This window comes from Callithrix jacchus, chromosome 4, assembly GCF_049354715.1.
Source record: "Callithrix jacchus isolate 240 chromosome 4, calJac240_pri, whole genome shotgun sequence".
Taxonomy (NCBI): Eukaryota; Metazoa; Chordata; class Mammalia; order Primates; family Cebidae; genus Callithrix; species Callithrix jacchus.
Window position 1 is genome coordinate 145,494,897 of NC_133505.1, and position 18,424 is coordinate 145,513,320.

General features: G+C 43.0%; 1 long non-coding RNA gene across 1 annotated transcript in view; it reads right to left on the bottom strand.

The window, feature by feature from the left end:
- Window positions 1-5,242: 5,242 nt before the first annotated feature.
- LOC108591313 (uncharacterized) overlaps window positions 5,243-18,424 on the bottom strand; it is a 54,682-nt gene continuing 41,500 nt past the window's right edge. Inside the window, exon 3 of the long non-coding RNA XR_013534580.1 lies at window positions 5,243-5,449. This is a non-coding gene — a long non-coding RNA (uncharacterized LOC108591313). The remainder of the gene's footprint in view (window positions 5,450-18,424) is intronic.

Sequence of the window (18,424 nt, forward strand, 5' to 3'; positions counted from 1 at the left end):
AAGCACATAGAAACACAGGAAGTCTCTGATCCCAGGTATCCTGAGCACCAAGATCTGCTAACTTATTCTAGGGCAGTAGAACAATAATCTGGCATTTTCCCAAATTTTACTGTTAGCTCTGTTGAAGACCTCTGGGGCTCTCTCAGCTCTCACTGCTATACTTAACTGCAACCATCTCAGAGACACGTAACAGGTCTGTTGACTTCAAACACCAAGCCCTTAGCCATTTACTGTCACTATACTATCTTGGCATAGCTTAAAAGTCTCTAGCGAAATATGACGCAGAGCCCTTTTCAGGGAAATGCACATTTATTATAGGACTAGAGTTTCTGCCAGATATTCATCTACTCTGTAAGCTGGGTTAGACAAGATAGAAACCACAAGTATGTCTTCCCTTTAGGCCTAGAGCAAAGTCAGGGCATCTTTTCTCATAAGCTCGGGGCTTTGGGAGTAAAGTCACTGCCCAAAGAGAAAACAAACCCTCTTAAAGCTCTGCAGGGAACTTTATGAGAGGGAAGATGACTCAGCACAGAAGAAAGAGTGTGTTGATATCTTTGTTCCTCCAGAGTGATGGTCTCATTGTGTCCCTGTGTTCCTGACATCTTTGATGTGTCCTTTAATGCTGGCCAGTGCAAGATGTCAGATTATGGGGGTAGGGAGATGGGGTGCATGCTGTGGTCAACATATGCTTTCAAGGCTCCATCGACTTTCAACTCCCTCAGCACATGTTCATCCTTTCCTTTTATGAAGTCTTTTTTTGGGGGGGACAGAGTCCTCTTTGTTGCCCAGGCTGGAGTGCAGTGGCATGATCTCGGCTTGCTGCAATTTCCGCCTCCTGGGTTCAAGCAATTCTCCTGTCTCAGCCTCTCATGTAGCTGGAATTATAGGCACCTGCCACCATGCCTGGCTAATTTTTGTATTTTTAGTAGAGACAGGATTTCACCATGTTGGTCAGGTGGCTCTCGAACTCCTGACTTCAGGTGATTCACCTGCCTCGGCCTCCCAAAGTGCTGAGATTACAGGCATGAGCCACTGTGCCTGGCCCCTCCAACGAAGCCTTGTAACAAAACTATTCTTATCTTCAGCTCTCATTATTTTTATGGGAAGAGCTTTTCTCCTTAGGTTGATTACAGACTCTTTGAGGACAGGATGCACAGGTTAGAAGGAGACTGTGAAGGCAACAAATACTTGCTAAATGTTTGTCACTGATAAGACAAGAAGGGAAAAGTATTTTGATAAAAGAGGTAGCTCCTACCTGGTGTAGGAGTGTGGAAGCATTCTTACAAATCAAGAAATGTCAAAGAAAAATGTCTGGAGGTGTCACCAGACTAGGAAACTGGGTCTAGAAGCATAAGAAAAACAAGATCTTCACCAGAAGAGGAAGTGGATTTTGAGGCCAGGAATAAGGTCAAGGCTGCAGACGCTGCAGGAATAACCACAAAAGAAATTCCAGCCAGGAGGGGCCACCCACGCCTGGGGAGCAGTTAGCGGGTAGATCCACGTTTGAACTGTTCCTCGGGGCCTCTTCTGTGGCATTTGGGAATATCGACTGCAGGACTTTGGACTATTGTGATTTGTCTATTGCAAAACATATGCATACAGCTGTTTGTTTATTTCTAAATAAAACTTGATTTTATTACACTGCAATTATTGAACTTGCAAGGGGAGTTCATACCAGCTTACTACACTATCCCATGGACAGTTTTCTCAAGTTTTGGCTCAGGCCAAAGAACACGATTTTGGAGTTAAAAAAAAAAAAACTCTGTCATTTCAACTTTCTAAGCCTAGCTTTCTCTCTTCCAAAATGGGAATATTTCTTATCTCAACACCTTACCAGAGATACATAGTAGACATTGCATAAGTATTAGTTTCCTTCCTGTCTTTATGCCATAAGTATATCTTGCAAGATGATTATAACTTGAAACATTAGCGCATATTAAAGCCATAATAAATGTTTCCTAGAAGAAAGCAAAGGAAATAGCCTGAAACTTCAGAAACATTGAAGGAAACCCAAGAAGGCATTTAGTTACTTTAGTATTGCTCTTTTAAACAGATGACCTATGACACAGAGCCAACTATCTTTCAATTAAGTTCTTTTTGTTTTATGATGCATTCAGTTTTCAAAAAAATCAACTCTAGGAATTAACTTATTTCCTTTCATGAAGAAAACAGTTTTGTAAGCACTATCTATTCTTTTTACTGCCTTTCTCATGCATTATGATCCTTTTATATCTATATCATACATAATTTTAAGTGCTAAAGGTAACTTTAATTGGTATTTTCATTGGCTGATACTTACAACCTTGAAAATCTGATTTTGCTTATATTGACACATATTTCTAACTATCCATTTAGATATTCTCCTAAGGGCTCTTACCACATCAAAAGGATATATAAACAAGTATTCTTTTAAAACAAAACTGAGAATATAGTAATCATGTTACTATCTATATGTATCTCTTAAAATGATGTTGATGTTGTAAAATTCAAATATGCACAGTAAAATTTATTTTTTAAAAATACCGAAAGTGGGAAAAACAACAACCAATACCTTTTTCTTGGTCCTAAAAAAGCAAACACAAACATATCATTTTTCTATACATGCATTATAAACACCATTACTGGCCAGGTGTGGTGGCTCATGCCTATAATCCCAGCACTTTGAGAGGCTGATACTGGTGGATCACCTGAGGTCAGGAGTTCTAGCCCAGTCTGACCAACATGGTGAAACCCCATCTCTACCAAAAATACAAAAATTAGTTGGGTGTGGTGGCAGGCACCTGCAATCCCAGCTACTTGAGAGGCTAAGGCAGGAGAATTGCTTGAACACGGGAACGGAGGTTGCAGTGAGCCAAGATCGTGCCACTGCATTCCAGCCTCGGTGACAGAGCAAGACTCCCTCTCTAAATAAATAAATAAATGACTACCTTTTACCTTTTCAATATGGTTAACAGACACTAATAAAGTCAGAGGATATTGATTATATATATATATATGTGTGTGTGTGTGTGTGTGTGTATGGTGTGTGTGTGTGTATGGTGTGTGTGTGTGTGTGTGGGTGTGGGTGTGTGTGTATATGTATAATTTAAAAAGGAAATGTGTATTTCAGGCCCAAGTTATTGTCTGTTCTTCAGTAAATCATTAGTAAATAAGAAAACATACTTCAATCAACAAATATTTACTGAGCTTCTACTATATACCCAGTACTATGTGCTGGGTCCTATAAATCTAGGTGTGACTGAGACCCCTTATTTCTTACTAGTTATATTGTATATTTACGGATGGTAGCATAAATCATATATGCTTTATTTTTTACTGCATTAAACCCATTTACTTCATTAAAGCTTAATATTTATAAATATGAATTTTATCAGAAAAATAAATCAACAAAGAAGCCAGAGGGTTGGGTTAAAATGTTTCTCAGCTGTAACAGCTCCTAGACTGATGGCCAGTAAGCTATCTGGAAGTCATTCTCTTCCTTTAAAATTCAGCCTAGTTATAGAAAGCCCTCTCGCTCCCACAGGGCATATTAGCAACAGCAATTGAGATCAGAGGGTTGGAGGAGTACAGATAGGGTTCATACAAATTGAAGCCATATGTACTAGATGGGATTATTGTCCAAAATTCTTCCCTCCACCCCTTAGCCATGTAAACTGAAAGCTCACTGGAGTGGGTGGGGTGTATTTCTGCCCTCTACTCATGATCCACCCATGTGGCTGGTTCTGGACGGAATATCAGTGAACATGACATACACAAAAGACTTAAACATGCTTGCATCCTTTGGCTCAGCCTCTCGCACCCCTGTGATTGCCATGAAGACAGCATGCACCAGCTAGCTGCTATCCCTTCAGTCTGGGCCCCAGAGTGAGACACACAAACAGTCTTACAGCCGGGTGCAGTGGCTCACACCTTTAATCCCAGCACTTTGGGAGGCTGAGGCGGGTGGATCACGAGGTCAGGGGTTCGAGACCAGCCTGACCAACATGATGAAACCCTGTCTCTACTTAAAAATACAAAAATCAGCCGGGTGTGGTGGCACACAACTGTAATCCTAGCTACTTGGGAGGGTGAGGCAGGAGAACTGCTTGACCCCAGGACGTGGAGGTTGCAGTGCGCCGAGAGCGTGCCATTGCACTCCAGCCTGGGTGACAGAGCAAGACTCTGACTCAAAAAAAAAACAAACAGTCTTACATTTAAACTAAAATCCACCAAGCCAAGATGACCCACAGGCTGAAGCAGAGCTACCCCAGCTGACCCACAGACTGGTAAGAAAAAAAAATGCTTCATGTTGTAAGCTACTGTTTTTTTGAGATTTGGGAGATAAATAGGTAACTAAAACACCACTGTTGGTTAAAATGAACAGCACATTTGTTCACTTGTTCAGGTTGGCAGGTCCACATTACAGCATTCTAATAGTAGGAAGACTTTTATGTATTTTACACAAAGAGACTCTAACAAGTTGCACAATAAGTTTCAGATCCCTATTAGAAGTAATAAACCACACCAATGTAGAGAATTATGAAACACAGGTGGGAGTCAGTAGAAAGTGAAGAAAAGGGCCACAAATGAGTAAAGAAGGTCTAATAGGCTTGCCTGTTGAGTTACTGAGCACTGGCATGTCCCAATGGCATTGACACAACCATCACGCTTGAATTCTTTTCCTGTTAATAACACAAAGCTTCCCTTTTCCATTCATAATTGAAACATGCTTTCATAGGTCAAAGACTTTGGCTTCAGAAATCTAATAAAATGAGACTTTAATTAGATATCAAATGTAATTTGAAAGGCAAGCATGGTGAGTGATGGTCTTCTTTGTTTAAGTTACCAAGGAAAGTACAGAGGCAACGATCATGTAAATTACACACTTGTACCTAGACAAGGTTGAATGCCGTCACAGTGAGCTCTGTGAATGGAGGTGATGCAACCATTCAAGCTGAGAAAAATGATAAAGAAACGATTCATCACATAGCACACACACTACGTGTAGAACACAAAGGCATGCAGAATCAACACGCAACATTTCGCCAACAGCACACTCACACTGGAGGAGAAATGCAGTTTCAGTCAAACATTATCCATGAATGACTTGTTGATTTGAACTTTTCTGCTTTGGTAGTTGTGTTGCGATCCAAGTTTAAGTGTTGTTTCTGTTTTACGGGTGAAATGAGTGTAAGAGGTAAGAAGTGTTGCTTCAGTTAGTATCCGGTTGTTTTGAGTGTTAAAGAGGCCAACACAAACTCACTTTAGCAGGAAAGAAAAAGTATTTATTAATGTAGCAGAAAAGCCTCAGTGTCATGAACTGCTTGACCCAGGAACTCCAAAACTGTAATCCAAATTTGTTTCCTTTTAGTTTCTTGGCACTGCCTTTGACTGCGTCAGCTTCGTTGTTAGCATTCATGTGCTAGCTTCTGTATCCCCAGGTTCACGTCTTCCTTATCACCACAGGTTCCTGTGGAAAAAGAAAAACAAGGCGGGGTGCAGGGTGGCTGAGCCTGTCATCTCAGCACTTTGAGAGGCTGAGGCAGTTGGATTGCTTGAGCCCAGGAATTTGAGAACAGCCTGGGCAACCTAGAAAGATCTTGTCTCTACCCAAAATTTTAAAAATTAGCCAGGTACAGCAGCATGTGTCTGTGGTCCTAGCTACTCGGGAGGCTGAGGTGGGAGGATTGCTTGAGCCTCAGACGTCAAGGCTACACTGAGCCATGATCTTGCCACTGCATACCAGCCTGGGCAAAAGAGAAAGACCCTGTCTCAAAAAAAAAAAAAAAAAAGAAGGCGGGCAGATCACGAGGTTAAGAGATTGAGAACATCCTGGCCAACATGGTGAAACCTCGTCTCTACTAAAAATACAAAAAAATTAGCTGGGCATGGTGGCGTGCACCTGTAGTCCCAGCTACTTGGGAAGCTGAGGCAGGAGAATTGCTTGAACCTGGGAGGTGGAGGTTGCAGTGAGCCGAGGTTGTGCCACTGCACTCCAGCCTGGCGCCTGGTGATGGAGTGAGACTCTGTCTCGAAAAAAAAAAAAAAAAAGAAGAAAAGAAAAAGAAAAAGTAGATACCATGTAACTGTAATATTCACTCGGAGCCAATCACCATAGCGAGGGCCCCATGCTTCTGTGGCATTATTGCAAGTGTGCACACTGATCATTTTCAACGACAGGTGGGACTAGGGGAAAGGTTCCCAAAAGGAAATTAGTGTCCTATTTGGAAAATAAGATTGATTTTTGGTGAATAAGCAACAACAAGTCTTTTCTATAGCAGGGGTTGGCAAACTATGGTGCATGGGCTAGACTGATCCTACTGCCTATTCCTTTTTTTTTTTTTTTTTTTTTTTTTGAGATAGAGTCTTGCTCTTTTGTCAGGCTGGAGTGCAGCGGCATGATATCGGCTCACTGCAACCTCCATCTCCCGGATTCAAGTGATTCCCCTGCCTCAGCCTCCCGAGTAGCTGGGACTACAGGCACCACCACATCCAGCTAATTTCTTGTATTTTAGTAGAGACAGGGTTTTGCCATGGCCAGGATGGTCTTGATATCCTAACCTCATGATCTGCCCATCTCAGCCTCCCAAAGTGTTGGGATTACAGGTGTGAGCCACCACACCTGGCCCCTACTGTCTGTTCTTATACAGCCCACTAATTTTCAGGCTCAAATTGCTATCAGTTAATCAGCAATAATCATTAGTAAATAAGAAAATAATGTATGTCAATCTATAAATATTTATCGTAACATATTAAATTATTTATGGTAAATGAGTCAGTTGGTTAGCAGAAAGTGATGCAATAAAGATTGGGTTTTAGGCCGGGTGCAAAGGATCACACTTGTAATCCCAGCACACTGAGAGGCCAAGTGGGGAGGACTGCTTGAGCCCAGGAGTTCAAGACCATCCTGGGCAACACAGTGAGATTCCATTTATACAAAAAATATAAAAATAAGCCGGGTGTCATGGCATGTGCCTATAGTCTCAGCTACTCAGGAGGCTGAGGTGGGAGGATTGCTTGAGCCCAGGAGGTCAAGGCTGCAGTGAGATGTGATCTCACCACTGTACTCCAGCCTGGATGATGAGAGAGACTGTCTCAAAACAAACAAACATATGAAACAAAACAAAACAAAAAAATCCCCATTCTGAGGCTCCAAGTGGACATGAATATTGGAGGGAGAGACTATTTAACCCACTAGAGCTGGGTTCAACAAAATCATACTCTCAGGAATTTGAAATGGGAGAGTATACATGAGGCAATTAATCGTGGGAGTTGAAGTTTAAAGGATATCCCAGGCCAGACGCGGTGGGTCACGCCTATAATCCCAGCACTTTGGGAGGCCAAGGCAGGCCAATCAGGAGGTCAAGATATCGGGACCATCCTGACCAACATAGTGAAACCCCGTCTCTACTAAAAATACAAAAATTAGCTGGGCATGGTGGCTCTGACCTGTAGTCCCAGCTTGGGAGGCTGAGGCAGGAAAATCACTTGAACCCAGGAGGCAGAGGTTGCAGGAGCCGAGATCATGCCACTGTACTCCAGCCAGGATGACAGAATAAGACTCCGAAGAAATGAAGCTGGCAAGCCACTTTTCAGCCTCAAGCTTTACACAGCTGTCCTTACTTCCTAATATTATTGTGTTGCCTTCTTGTTTCTCACTTTGATATTTAAGATTCAATACACTGTTGTTTGAATGTGTTGGTAACTGCTTTGCTTCCTGAGTTGAGCCACCACCAAGATAGCCCAGCCTGATGAGTGCTCTGTGGACCCACAGCCTCAGCTGTGTGTGACCCCAGAAGCCACAGTGTGCTGTGTATCCAGAACACACTTGGCAGATGGAAGCATCTGAGATTAAGACCATGGCTGTTACAGGGATCATGTAAACTTGCTTTTATTTTTTTCTGCCAGGTGTTGTATGTAGGTGACTTGTGGATTTATGTTTCAGTGTACTGGAAGCTTTCCATTTTATTCAAGAAATCTGTTCATGTTATAAACCTTGATTAAACAGGAAGTTTTTATAATCTAAAAAAAAAAAAGATATCCTAGAAGAAGGGAAGGGGCAGGAGGAGCCTGGAACAAACCAAATTTACGAGCAAGATAAAGGTACTAAAAATCAGAAATGGTAGTTAGAGCAGAAGCTTTGAAGAAGGGGAAGGGTGCAGAATAAACCGTAAGGAAGTCAGCTGGGAGCAGAAAGAGAAGCAAAAAGACACTAAGAGGAACAGAGATCAAGAGTATCCGAGCCATGTTAATAATACCACAGCACTCAAGTGACAGTGATAAAGCACTGTCCCTTAGCTACCGTGGAATCGGTCCAGATTCTGAAGATATCTGTTGGTCTTAAGTTTCTTTAAGATTCTGTGTCTCTTTTTGCCAAATATATATTTATAATAATCACTGTTGCTAGGTCTTGCTGAAGGATGTCTCTTTTACTTACAACCTAAAGAGCTTAACAGCTTGACTATATATACATATGTATTTTGAGACGGAGTTTCGCTCTTGCTGCCCAGACTGAAGTGCAATGGCGCGGTTCTCGCCTCACCGCAACCCCCTGCCTCCTGGATTCAAGTGATTCTCCTGCCTCAGCTTTTGAGTAGCTGGGATTACAGGCATGCACCATCATGCATGGCTAATTTTGCATTTTTAGTAGAGACAGGGTTTCTCTATGTTGGTCAGGCTGGTCTCAAACTCCCAACCTTAGGTGATCTGCCCGCCTCGGCCTCCTAAAGTGCTAGGATTACAGGCATGAGGCACTGCGCCCAGCCAGCTTGACTCTATTTAAGAAAATTGTTGAGTAAAATTTATGTGCTGTATGCCCACTGAGGACTCAGTTACTCTAATTAACTTTTTTTTTTTTTTTTGCTACATTTATAAGAAGTCTTGAGTTAACAAACTGCTTTGGGTTATTATAAAAGATAGCTATGTCAGCCAGATTGACCCAAATGATAACTGCAGTCAAAATGCGACTGTCACAGTGAGCACGCCAGGTGTCATCGTCAGTGTTTACTAGGAAGGTTGCAGTAACGACCCCCAAATCACCATGGTTTTAACCAATGAAGGATGGTTTCTCATTCATATTGCTCATCAGTTATGGGCTGATAGCAATTCTTCTCTTGCTCTATGTGTGTTCTTCAGTATCTGAGATGTACCATTCTCAGAGCACAGGGAAAAGAGGAGAGAATTGGCAAAAACACACAAGAACATACAACACTTTTATTTTGACATAATGCAAGTCACATCTGCTCACATGCCATTAGCCAAGACAAGCCACATGGCTAAGACCAGTATCAATGGAGAAGGAATGTGTGGTTTTTCCATAGAAGGCTATATTAGTCTGTTTTCATGCTGCTAATAAAGACTGCCTCTATGATTCAAATTATCTCCCACCAGGTGCCTCCCACAACACACGGGAATTATGGGAGTATAATTCAAGATGAGATTTGGGTGGGGACATAGCTAAACCATATCATTCCACTCCTGGCCCCTCCAAATCTCATGTCCTCACATTTCAAAACCAATCATGCCTTCCCAACAGTCCTTCAAAGTCTTAGCGCATTTCGGCATTAACCCCAAAGTCCACAGTCCAAAGTCTCATCTGAGACAAGGTAAGTCCGTTTCACCTATGGCCTGTAAAATCAAAAGCAAGCTAGTTACTTCCTAAATACAATGAGAGTACGGGTATTGGGTAAATACACCCATTCCAAACAAGAGAAATTGGCCAAAACAAAGGGGTTACAGGGCCCATTCAAGTCTGAAATCCAGTGGGGGAGTCAAATTTTAAAGCTCCAAAATGATCTCCTTTGACTCCAGGCCTCACATCCAGGTAATACTGATGCAAGAGGTGGGTTCCCATGGTCTTGGGCACCTCCGCCCCAGTGGTTTTACAAGCACAGCCTCCCTCCCAGCTGCTTTCACCAGCTGGCATCAAATGTCTGCAGCTTTTCCAGGTGTACAGTACAAGCTGTTGGTCAATCTACCATTCGGGGATCTGGAGGACAGCGGCCTTCTTCTCACAGCTCCACTAGGTGGTGCCCCAGGAAGGACTCTGTGTGGGGGCTCTGACTGCTTATTTCCCTCTGGACTGCCCTAGCAGAGGCACCCCTGCAGCAAACTTCTGTCTGGGCATCCAGGTGTTTCTATACATTTTCTGTAACCTAGGCAGAGGTTCCCACATCCCAATTCTTGACACACAGGCTCAACACCACATGGAAGCTGCCAAGGCCTGGGGCTTGTACCCTCTGAAGCCATGGCCCACGCTCTATGTTGGCCCCTTTCAGCCACGGCTGGAGCAGCTGGGACACAAGGCACCAAGTCCCTAGGCTGCACGCAGCACAGGGACCCTGGGCCTGGGCCACAAAACAATTTTCTCCCAGGCCTCTGGGCCTGTGATGGGAGGGGCTGCTGTGAAGACCCCTGATATTCCCTAGAAACATTTTCCCCATTGTCTGGGGGATTAACATTTGGCTCCTCCTTACTTATGCAAATTTCTGCAGCTGGCTTGAATTTCTCCTCAGAAAATGAGTTTTTCTTTTCTATCATATTGTCAGGCTGCAAATTTTTCAAACATTTATGCTCTGCTTCCCTTATAAAACTGAATACCTTTAACAGCACTCAAGTCACCCTCTTGAATGCTTTGCTGCTTAGAAATTTCTTCCTCTACCGGGTGTAGTGGTTCACACCTGTAATCCCAGAACTATGTGAGGCCGAAGTGGACAGATCACAAGGTCAGGAGCTCAAGAGCAGCCTGGCCAACATGGTGAAACCCCGTCTCTGCTGGAAATACAAAAATTAGCTGGGTGTCATCATGCATGCCTGTAATCCCAGCTACTCTGGAGGCTGAGGTAGGAGAATTGCTTAAACCCAGGAGGTAGAGGTTGCAGTGAGCTGAGATGGCACTACTGCATTCCAGCTTGGGTGACTCTGTCTCGAAGGAGAAAAAAAAAAGAAATTTCTTCCTCCAGATACCCTAAATCACCTCTTTCAAGTTCAAAGTTCCACAAATCTCTAGGACAGGGGCAAAATGCCACCAGTTTCTTTGCTAAAACATAAGAGTCACCTTCACTCCAGTTCCCAACGAGTTCCACATCTCCATCTGAGACCACCACAGGCTGGATCTTATTGTCCGTATCACTTTAGGCTTTTGGTCAAAGCCATTCAACAACTCTCTAGGAAGTTCCAAACTTTCCCATATTTTCCTATCTTCTTCTGAGTCCTCCAAGCTGTTCCAACCTCTCTGTTACCCAGTTCCAAAGTTGCTTCGACATTTTCAGGTATCTTCTCAGCAATGCCCTACTCTACTGGTACCAATGTACTGTATTAGTCCATTTTCACACTGCTGATAAAGACACATCTGAGACAGGGAAGAAAAAGAGGTTTAATTGGACTTACAGTTCCACATGGCTGTGGAGGCCTCAGATTCATGGCGGGGGTGAAAGGCACGTCTTACATGGCCGTGGCAAGAAAAAATAAGAAAGATGCAAAAGTGGAAACCCCTGATAAAACCATAAGATCTCACGAGACTTACTCACTACCATGAGAACAGTACAGGGGATATCGCGTGCATGATTCAAATTACCTCCCACTGGGTCCCTCCCACAACACATGGGAATTATGAGAGTACAATTCAAGATGAGATGTGGGTGGGGACACAGCCAAACCTTATCAAAGGCACTGTGAGTTATTTTGGGCAGAGATATATGTAATCCTCTCTCGGGAAGAGAAATTACTTAAAACAATAATAAAAGCTACCATGGTTACCATGGAAACTATCAAACAGAAACATGTATCGATAGATCGATATAATCTTTTCCAGATGATATGCAATTTATGAAAGCTATAAAGTAATATATATCTTATATTTAACCATGCATCTGTATTCTTATATATAAACTATAATCATTATCATTGTCTAGTATGCATAAGAGACTGCTAGATTACGTGTGTGTGTGTGTGTGTGTGTGTGTAAGTTGTTCCTCTAAAAGAATTTTTAAAATTTTTTTGAGACAGGGTTTTGCTCTGTCACCCAGGTTGGATACAATGGTGCAATTGTAACTCACTGCAGCCTTGACTTCCCAGGCTCAAGCAAATAGCTGGGGCTACAGGTGTGCCACCCCACCTAACTAATTTTTGAATTTTTTGTAGAGACGAGGTTTTGCCATGTTGCCCAGGCTGGTCTCCTGAGCTCAAAGAATACTCCTGCTTCAATTTCCCAAAGTGATGGGATTACAGGTGTGAGCCACAATGCCCGGCCCTCTAAAGAAATTTAAAACCAGTGGGAGTACTTGTTTTCAAACTAGTTATGAAGTATTACTAGTTATATGAAATATATATTTAAAGCAGTAATGAAGTAAGCAGTGGAAAAGATCAGAAGTAGTATTACCCACACACTGCCACATGCATGCATGTGTGAGTGAGTGTGTGTGTGTGTGTGTATATATATATAATTTGGTGTATTAAAAAATTGGGGATTTTGGGCCGGGCACGGTGGCTCATGCCTGTAATCCCAGCACTTTGGGAGGCCGAGGCAGGTGGATCATGAGGTCAAGAGATCAAGACCATCCTGGTCAACATGGTGAAACCCCGTCTCTACTAAAAATACAAAAAAAATCAGCTGGGCATGGTAGCACGTGCCTGTAATCCCAGCTACTCAGGAGGCTGAGACAGGAGAACTGCCTAAACCCAGGAGGCGGAGGTTTGCAGTGAGCCGAGATCGCGCCATTGTACTTCAGCCTGGGTAACAAGCGTGAAACTCCATCTCAAAAAAAAAAAAAAATTGGGGATTTTAAATCAGTGGGAAGAAAATGAATTATTAAATAATTGGTGGTGAGATAACTAATCATATTTTCAAAAGTTGGGTCCTTATTTTATAATTTGTACCTAAATAGATTCCAGATGGATTAAATACTTAAAAAAATCATAAAAATATTAGAAGGCTGAGCACAGTGGCTCACACCTATAATCCCAACACTTTGGGAGGCTGATGCAGGAGGATGACTTGAGACCAGCCTGGACAACATACAGCAAGACCCTGTCCCTACAAAAAATTTCTAAAAATAGCCTGGTGTGGTGGTGGCACCTGAAATCCTAGCTATGCAGGAGGCTGAAGCAGGAGGATTGCTTGAGATTAGGAGTTTGAGGCTGCAGTAAGCCATGATCAACCCACTGTACGCTAGCCTGAGTGACAGAGCAAGATTCTGTCTCAAAAAATAAACACACACACACACACACACACACACACGAAGAAAATGTAAAATGAATGTTTATACAATCATGGAGTAGAGTAAGACTTTCTTAGCATTACACTAAAGATAGAAAGAATAAGGTTTTGACGAGCTTAATTAATGTAGTGGGTACCTTAAAAGGCAGTTCCCCTGCCAAGGGAGTTAGCACAGGAGCCAAAAACCCTGACCTATACGCAATCCATGGAACCACACTCTTAGCAACTGTGTTAGAATGACATGATTCTACTCCATTAGCCCTTGATACCAGACCCAACCTGAAGCAAGCAGATTTCCTTTACAGGGTATTTGGACTTGGAACACAGAGCTCTGGTTCTGCTCAGTTGCTGTATTCAGTAGGAAACAGGTAAACACAAAAGAGATGAAATGGTCGTTTTCCACCCATCTTGTACTTGTGAAGCAAAGAAAGCTGTATTGTCAAGAAAGAAACATGAAGCAGAAACACACGGAAATACAGATGTGGAGAGAGCACCTGATGGGATTTCAGGTACTTGACTTCAGATACTTTTCGATGTCTGGCTGCATTGTTGTCCTTGAGTGGAAGGAGCTGGAAAGCATTGGAAAGCTTTTGCGTACTTCTCCTTTCTCACATCTGACTGTGATGCAAATGATTCCACATAGGCTTTTACTCATTTTCTCTCTCCGTATCTCACCTCAAGAGTGGGCAGGTTGGGCAAGGTGGCTCACACCTGTAATCCCAGCACTTTGGGAGGCCAAGGCGGGTGGATCACTTGAGGTTAGGTGTTCGAGACCAGCCTGGTCAACATGGCGAAATCCCATCTCTACTAAAAATACAAAATTAGCTGGGTGTGATGGTAGGTGCCTGTAGTCCCAGTTCATCAGGAGGCCAAGGAACTAGAATCACTTGAACCCAGGAGTCAGAGGATGCAGTGAGCCGAGATTGTGCCACTGCACTCCAGCCTGGGTGACAGAGTACAATTGCATCTCAAGAAAAAAGAGAGAGTGGGTCACACGCTCTTGCTTCCTGCCCATGGGCTTCAGTGGTGCGTGGTGTAGTATAACACAGGAGCCCTCTGGGACTGACTGAGATACCAGAAGTGTTCACCACCAGTGGGGAGAATGCTTCCTATTTTATCCCTCAGATAGAGGTCTGCAGGTGTTGGCAGAAACAAACACCAACCCCACAATGCAGTCTAGCAGTGCCTGTCTCTCCTTCCCTACTTTCCTTTCCTTGGCTCCTCACTCCTGTTCCCTGGAATCGCATACCAAATCAAGCATCTGCACGCAACCCTAGGCCCAGGCTCTGCTCTGGGGGAAACCCAGAAGAAGCAAGTGTAGCCATAGAAAGAACACCCTCAAGACAGGATTCAAAACCGGGATTAACCACTGGTCAGGCAGCAAAAAAGCTCTATCACTCACTGATAGCATGTGAGAGGGTTACACTCTCTGGTTGATTCATAAAATGGCTTCCATGATTGCCATTGTCTACGTTTGATTGGAATGTGATGGAGGCAGAAGGCAAAGGATGGGTTATACAGTATTCTAGCACTGGAAGAGGTAGCAAGAGTAATTATAAAAATTACTTTTAAAAGGAATTATAGAATGGCGTGGCTTTGGTTAGCTGCTTTTAAAGTCTTGATAAAAGAAATCAACATACTCACGTCATGTAGCTAACAACTCACTGCCCACTAGAGAAATAAAGAGTCCTCCATGGCAGTGAATACTCCTAGGTCTGGTGCAGTGGTTCACATCTGTAATCCCAGCACTTTGGGAGGCCAAGGCAGGCAGATCACCTGAGGTCAGGAGTTCGAGACCCTCCTGGCCAACATGGCAAAATGCCATCTTTACTGAAAATACAAAAATTAGCCAGATGTGGTGGTGCTTGCCTGTTATCACAGCTACTCAGGAAGTTGAGGCAGGAGAATTGCTTGAACCTGGGAGGCAGAAGTTGCAGTGAGCTGAGATCATGCCACTATACTTCAGCCTGGGTGACAGAGTGAGACTTTGTCTCAAAAAAAAAAAAGACACTTCCAAATAAAGACAGTCTTTTTGATAATTGGTGCTAGAGAACCATATGAAAACAAACAAACTTTGACCTCTACTTCCTCTATACGGCCAAATTAATTCTACATGGATCATGGACATAAATGCAGATGGCAAAACAAGCTTCTAGGAGAAAACACAGGAGAACCTATTTATGACCTTGCTGAGAGCAAATGGAACAAAGGGCACTAGCCATAAGAGAAGGCTGATAAATTGGACTTCATTAAAATGAAGAACTTTCATTAAAAGTTCATCGAAAGACACTACCGGAAGAGTTAAAAGGCAAGACGAAAACCTGGAACACAGATCAGCACAATACTTAGATCTAGAATATAAAAAAATTCTTATAGATCACTAAATTTAAAAATCCACATTTTTCTAAGAAAAAGCCCAATTTTAAAAAATCTGTCCCCAAAATGCTTTTCACAAGGAGGATAAACAAATGGCCGAATGCATAGGAAAAGGCAAATAGGTCATTACTCATCAAGGAAATGCACATTCAAACTGTAATTTGATGCTATTACACTCTCATGAGAATGACTTGAATTCAAAAGACTGTCAACAAGAAGTAAGTACTCAATGATGTGGAGCATCTGGAACATTGTATGTTGTGGAGGGGGAGTTTAAGTTAGTACAACCACTTTGGAAAACTGGCCATTTTAATCTAAAATTATATGCGCATGACTCAGCAAATTCTACTCCTAGAAAATTATGCTCCCAAAAGAAATGAGTATTTATATACACCAGAAGTTGCATATCAGAATTTTCACCAACCTAGGCAACATGGTGAAACCCTGTCTCTACTAAAAAATACAAAAAGTAGGCCCGGTGGCTCATGTCTATAATCCCAGCACTTTGGAAGGCCGAGTTGGGTAGATCGCGAGGTCAAGAGATGGAGACCATCCTGGTCAACAAGGTGAAACCCCGTCTCTACTAAAAATACAAAAATTAGCTGGGCATGGTGGTGGCATGCCTGTAGTCCCAGCTACTCGGGAGGCTGAGGCAGGAGAATTGCTTGAACCCAGGAGACAGAGGTTGTGGTGAGCTGAGATCATGCCATTGCACTCCAGTCTGGGTAACAATAGCGAAACTCCATCTCAAAAAAAAAAAAAAAATACACAAAGTAGCTGAGTGTAGTGGTGAGCACCTGTAGTTTTAGTTACTCAGGAGGCTGAAGTGAGAGAATTGCTTGAACCCATGAGGCAGAGGTTGCAATGAGCCAAGATTGTGCCACTACACTCTAGCCTAAGCGACAGGGTGAGACCCTGTCTCAAAAAAGAAAAGGAATTTTCATAGTCGTTTTATCATAATAGCACAAACTGAAAATAACCCAAATGTCCATCAGTAGGAGAATGAATAAATAAATAGTGATATACCATGTAATGCTAAACAGCAATTAACAAGTACTACTGCTTTGGGCCAGGCATGGTGGCTCATGCCTGTAATCCCAGGACTTTGGGAGACCAAGGTGGGTGGATCACTTTAAGTCAGGAGTTAAAGACCAGCCTAGTCCACATGGTGAAACCCTGTCTCTACTAAAAATACAAAAATTAGCTGGGTGTGGTGGTGTGCACCTGTCATCCCAGCTACTCAGGAGGCTGACGCAGGGGAATCACTTGAACCCAGGTGGTGAAGGTTGCAGTGAGCTGAGATCACGCCACTGCTCTCCAATCTGGGTGACAGAGCGAGACTCTGTCTCAGAAGGAAAAAAAAAAAAGAACTACTGCTTTGTACAAAAACATGCATGTGTCTCCCAGGCATAATGATGAGCAAAAGATCCCAAGCCATGAATCCATTTAGATAAGGTTAAATGATAGGGAAAATGAATTTATGGTGAAAGAAGTAAAACAGTGATACTGTTGTGGGGGGAATGTTGATTTTGGAGAGGCATGAAGAAGCGTTTTGAAATGCTGGAAATGGTCTGCATATTGATTGAGCAGTAAGCTATAAGGGCGTATAAGTTTGTCATAAACATATATCAACTCAAGACGTAGATGTGTGTACTTTGCTGCATGTGAGTTGTACTTTGTGGGGGGGAAAGTAAATCAACCAAAAAAGGGGGAAAAATGAAAAGAAAATGATCCTCATTTCCTGTAGCTGTAGGGGAATATGTGCTGAAAAACCAGGCCCAAGATTCAATGGTAAGAGCAGCAAAAGTGCGAAGCAGACTGAATGCATAGCCTCAAAAAGTCTATGCCAAAGCTGAGGCCCTGAGAGGAAAAGTGACTTCCTGAAAGCTGACATGGTGACATTTGGGTAGATAAACCTCAGTATCTGGAACCCACAAATTCCCCTGAATTTTCTGCCAGAAGAAGATGTCCTCTCCTTCTTGTTACAGACGAAAATTTCGCCAATCCCTGGAAGCTTTGCAGAAACCTCATCTGAGTCAGGTGTCCTGGAAGACAATGCTTGTCTTCTGTCCAGGATCTGCCATCACATCCTTCATTGCCTTAGGAATAGCAAGGGTCTGAAACAGCTTACACAGTCAAAACAATTACAGAACCAAAATAAGAAGTATTAGCAACGATGGACAAACGTGTGAGAGTGAATCTCAAGGGTATCAAACCAGGAGAGTGATGAGGGGATGAAATATAAATCTGTATAGTGGCTGGGTGTGGTGGCTCACACCTGTAATCCCAGCACTTTGGGAGGCTGACACAGGTGGATCACTTGAGGTTAGGAGTTCGAGACCAGCCTGGTCAACCTGGTGAAATTCTCTCTACTAAAAATACGAAAAACAAAAATTAGCTGGGCATGGTGGTAGGTGCCTGTAAACCTGGCTGAGGCATGAGAATCTCTTGAACCTGGGAGACAGCGGTTGTAGTTAGCTGAGATTGCACTGCTGCACTCCCGCCTGGGTGACAGAGTAAGACTCCATCTCAAAAAAAAAAAAAAAATGAAAAGCTTGTGGACACTGGAGCACTCTCTTGTGACTTGGGGGTTAACCTCCCGAAAAAAAATGTGGAGTCATCCTTTCCTTATTTTTAATTAGTATGTTTTTGAGGCAGGGTCTCACTCTGTCATTAAGGCTGGAGTGCAGAGGTATGATCACAGCTCTCGCTTCAACCTCCATCTCCCGGGCTCAAGCAACGCTCCCACCTCAGCCTTTCAGGTAGCTGGGACCACAGAAGTGCACCACCACACTCGGCTAATTACTTTCTTATTTTTTGTTGAAAAAAGCAATCCTCCTGCCTCGGCCTCCC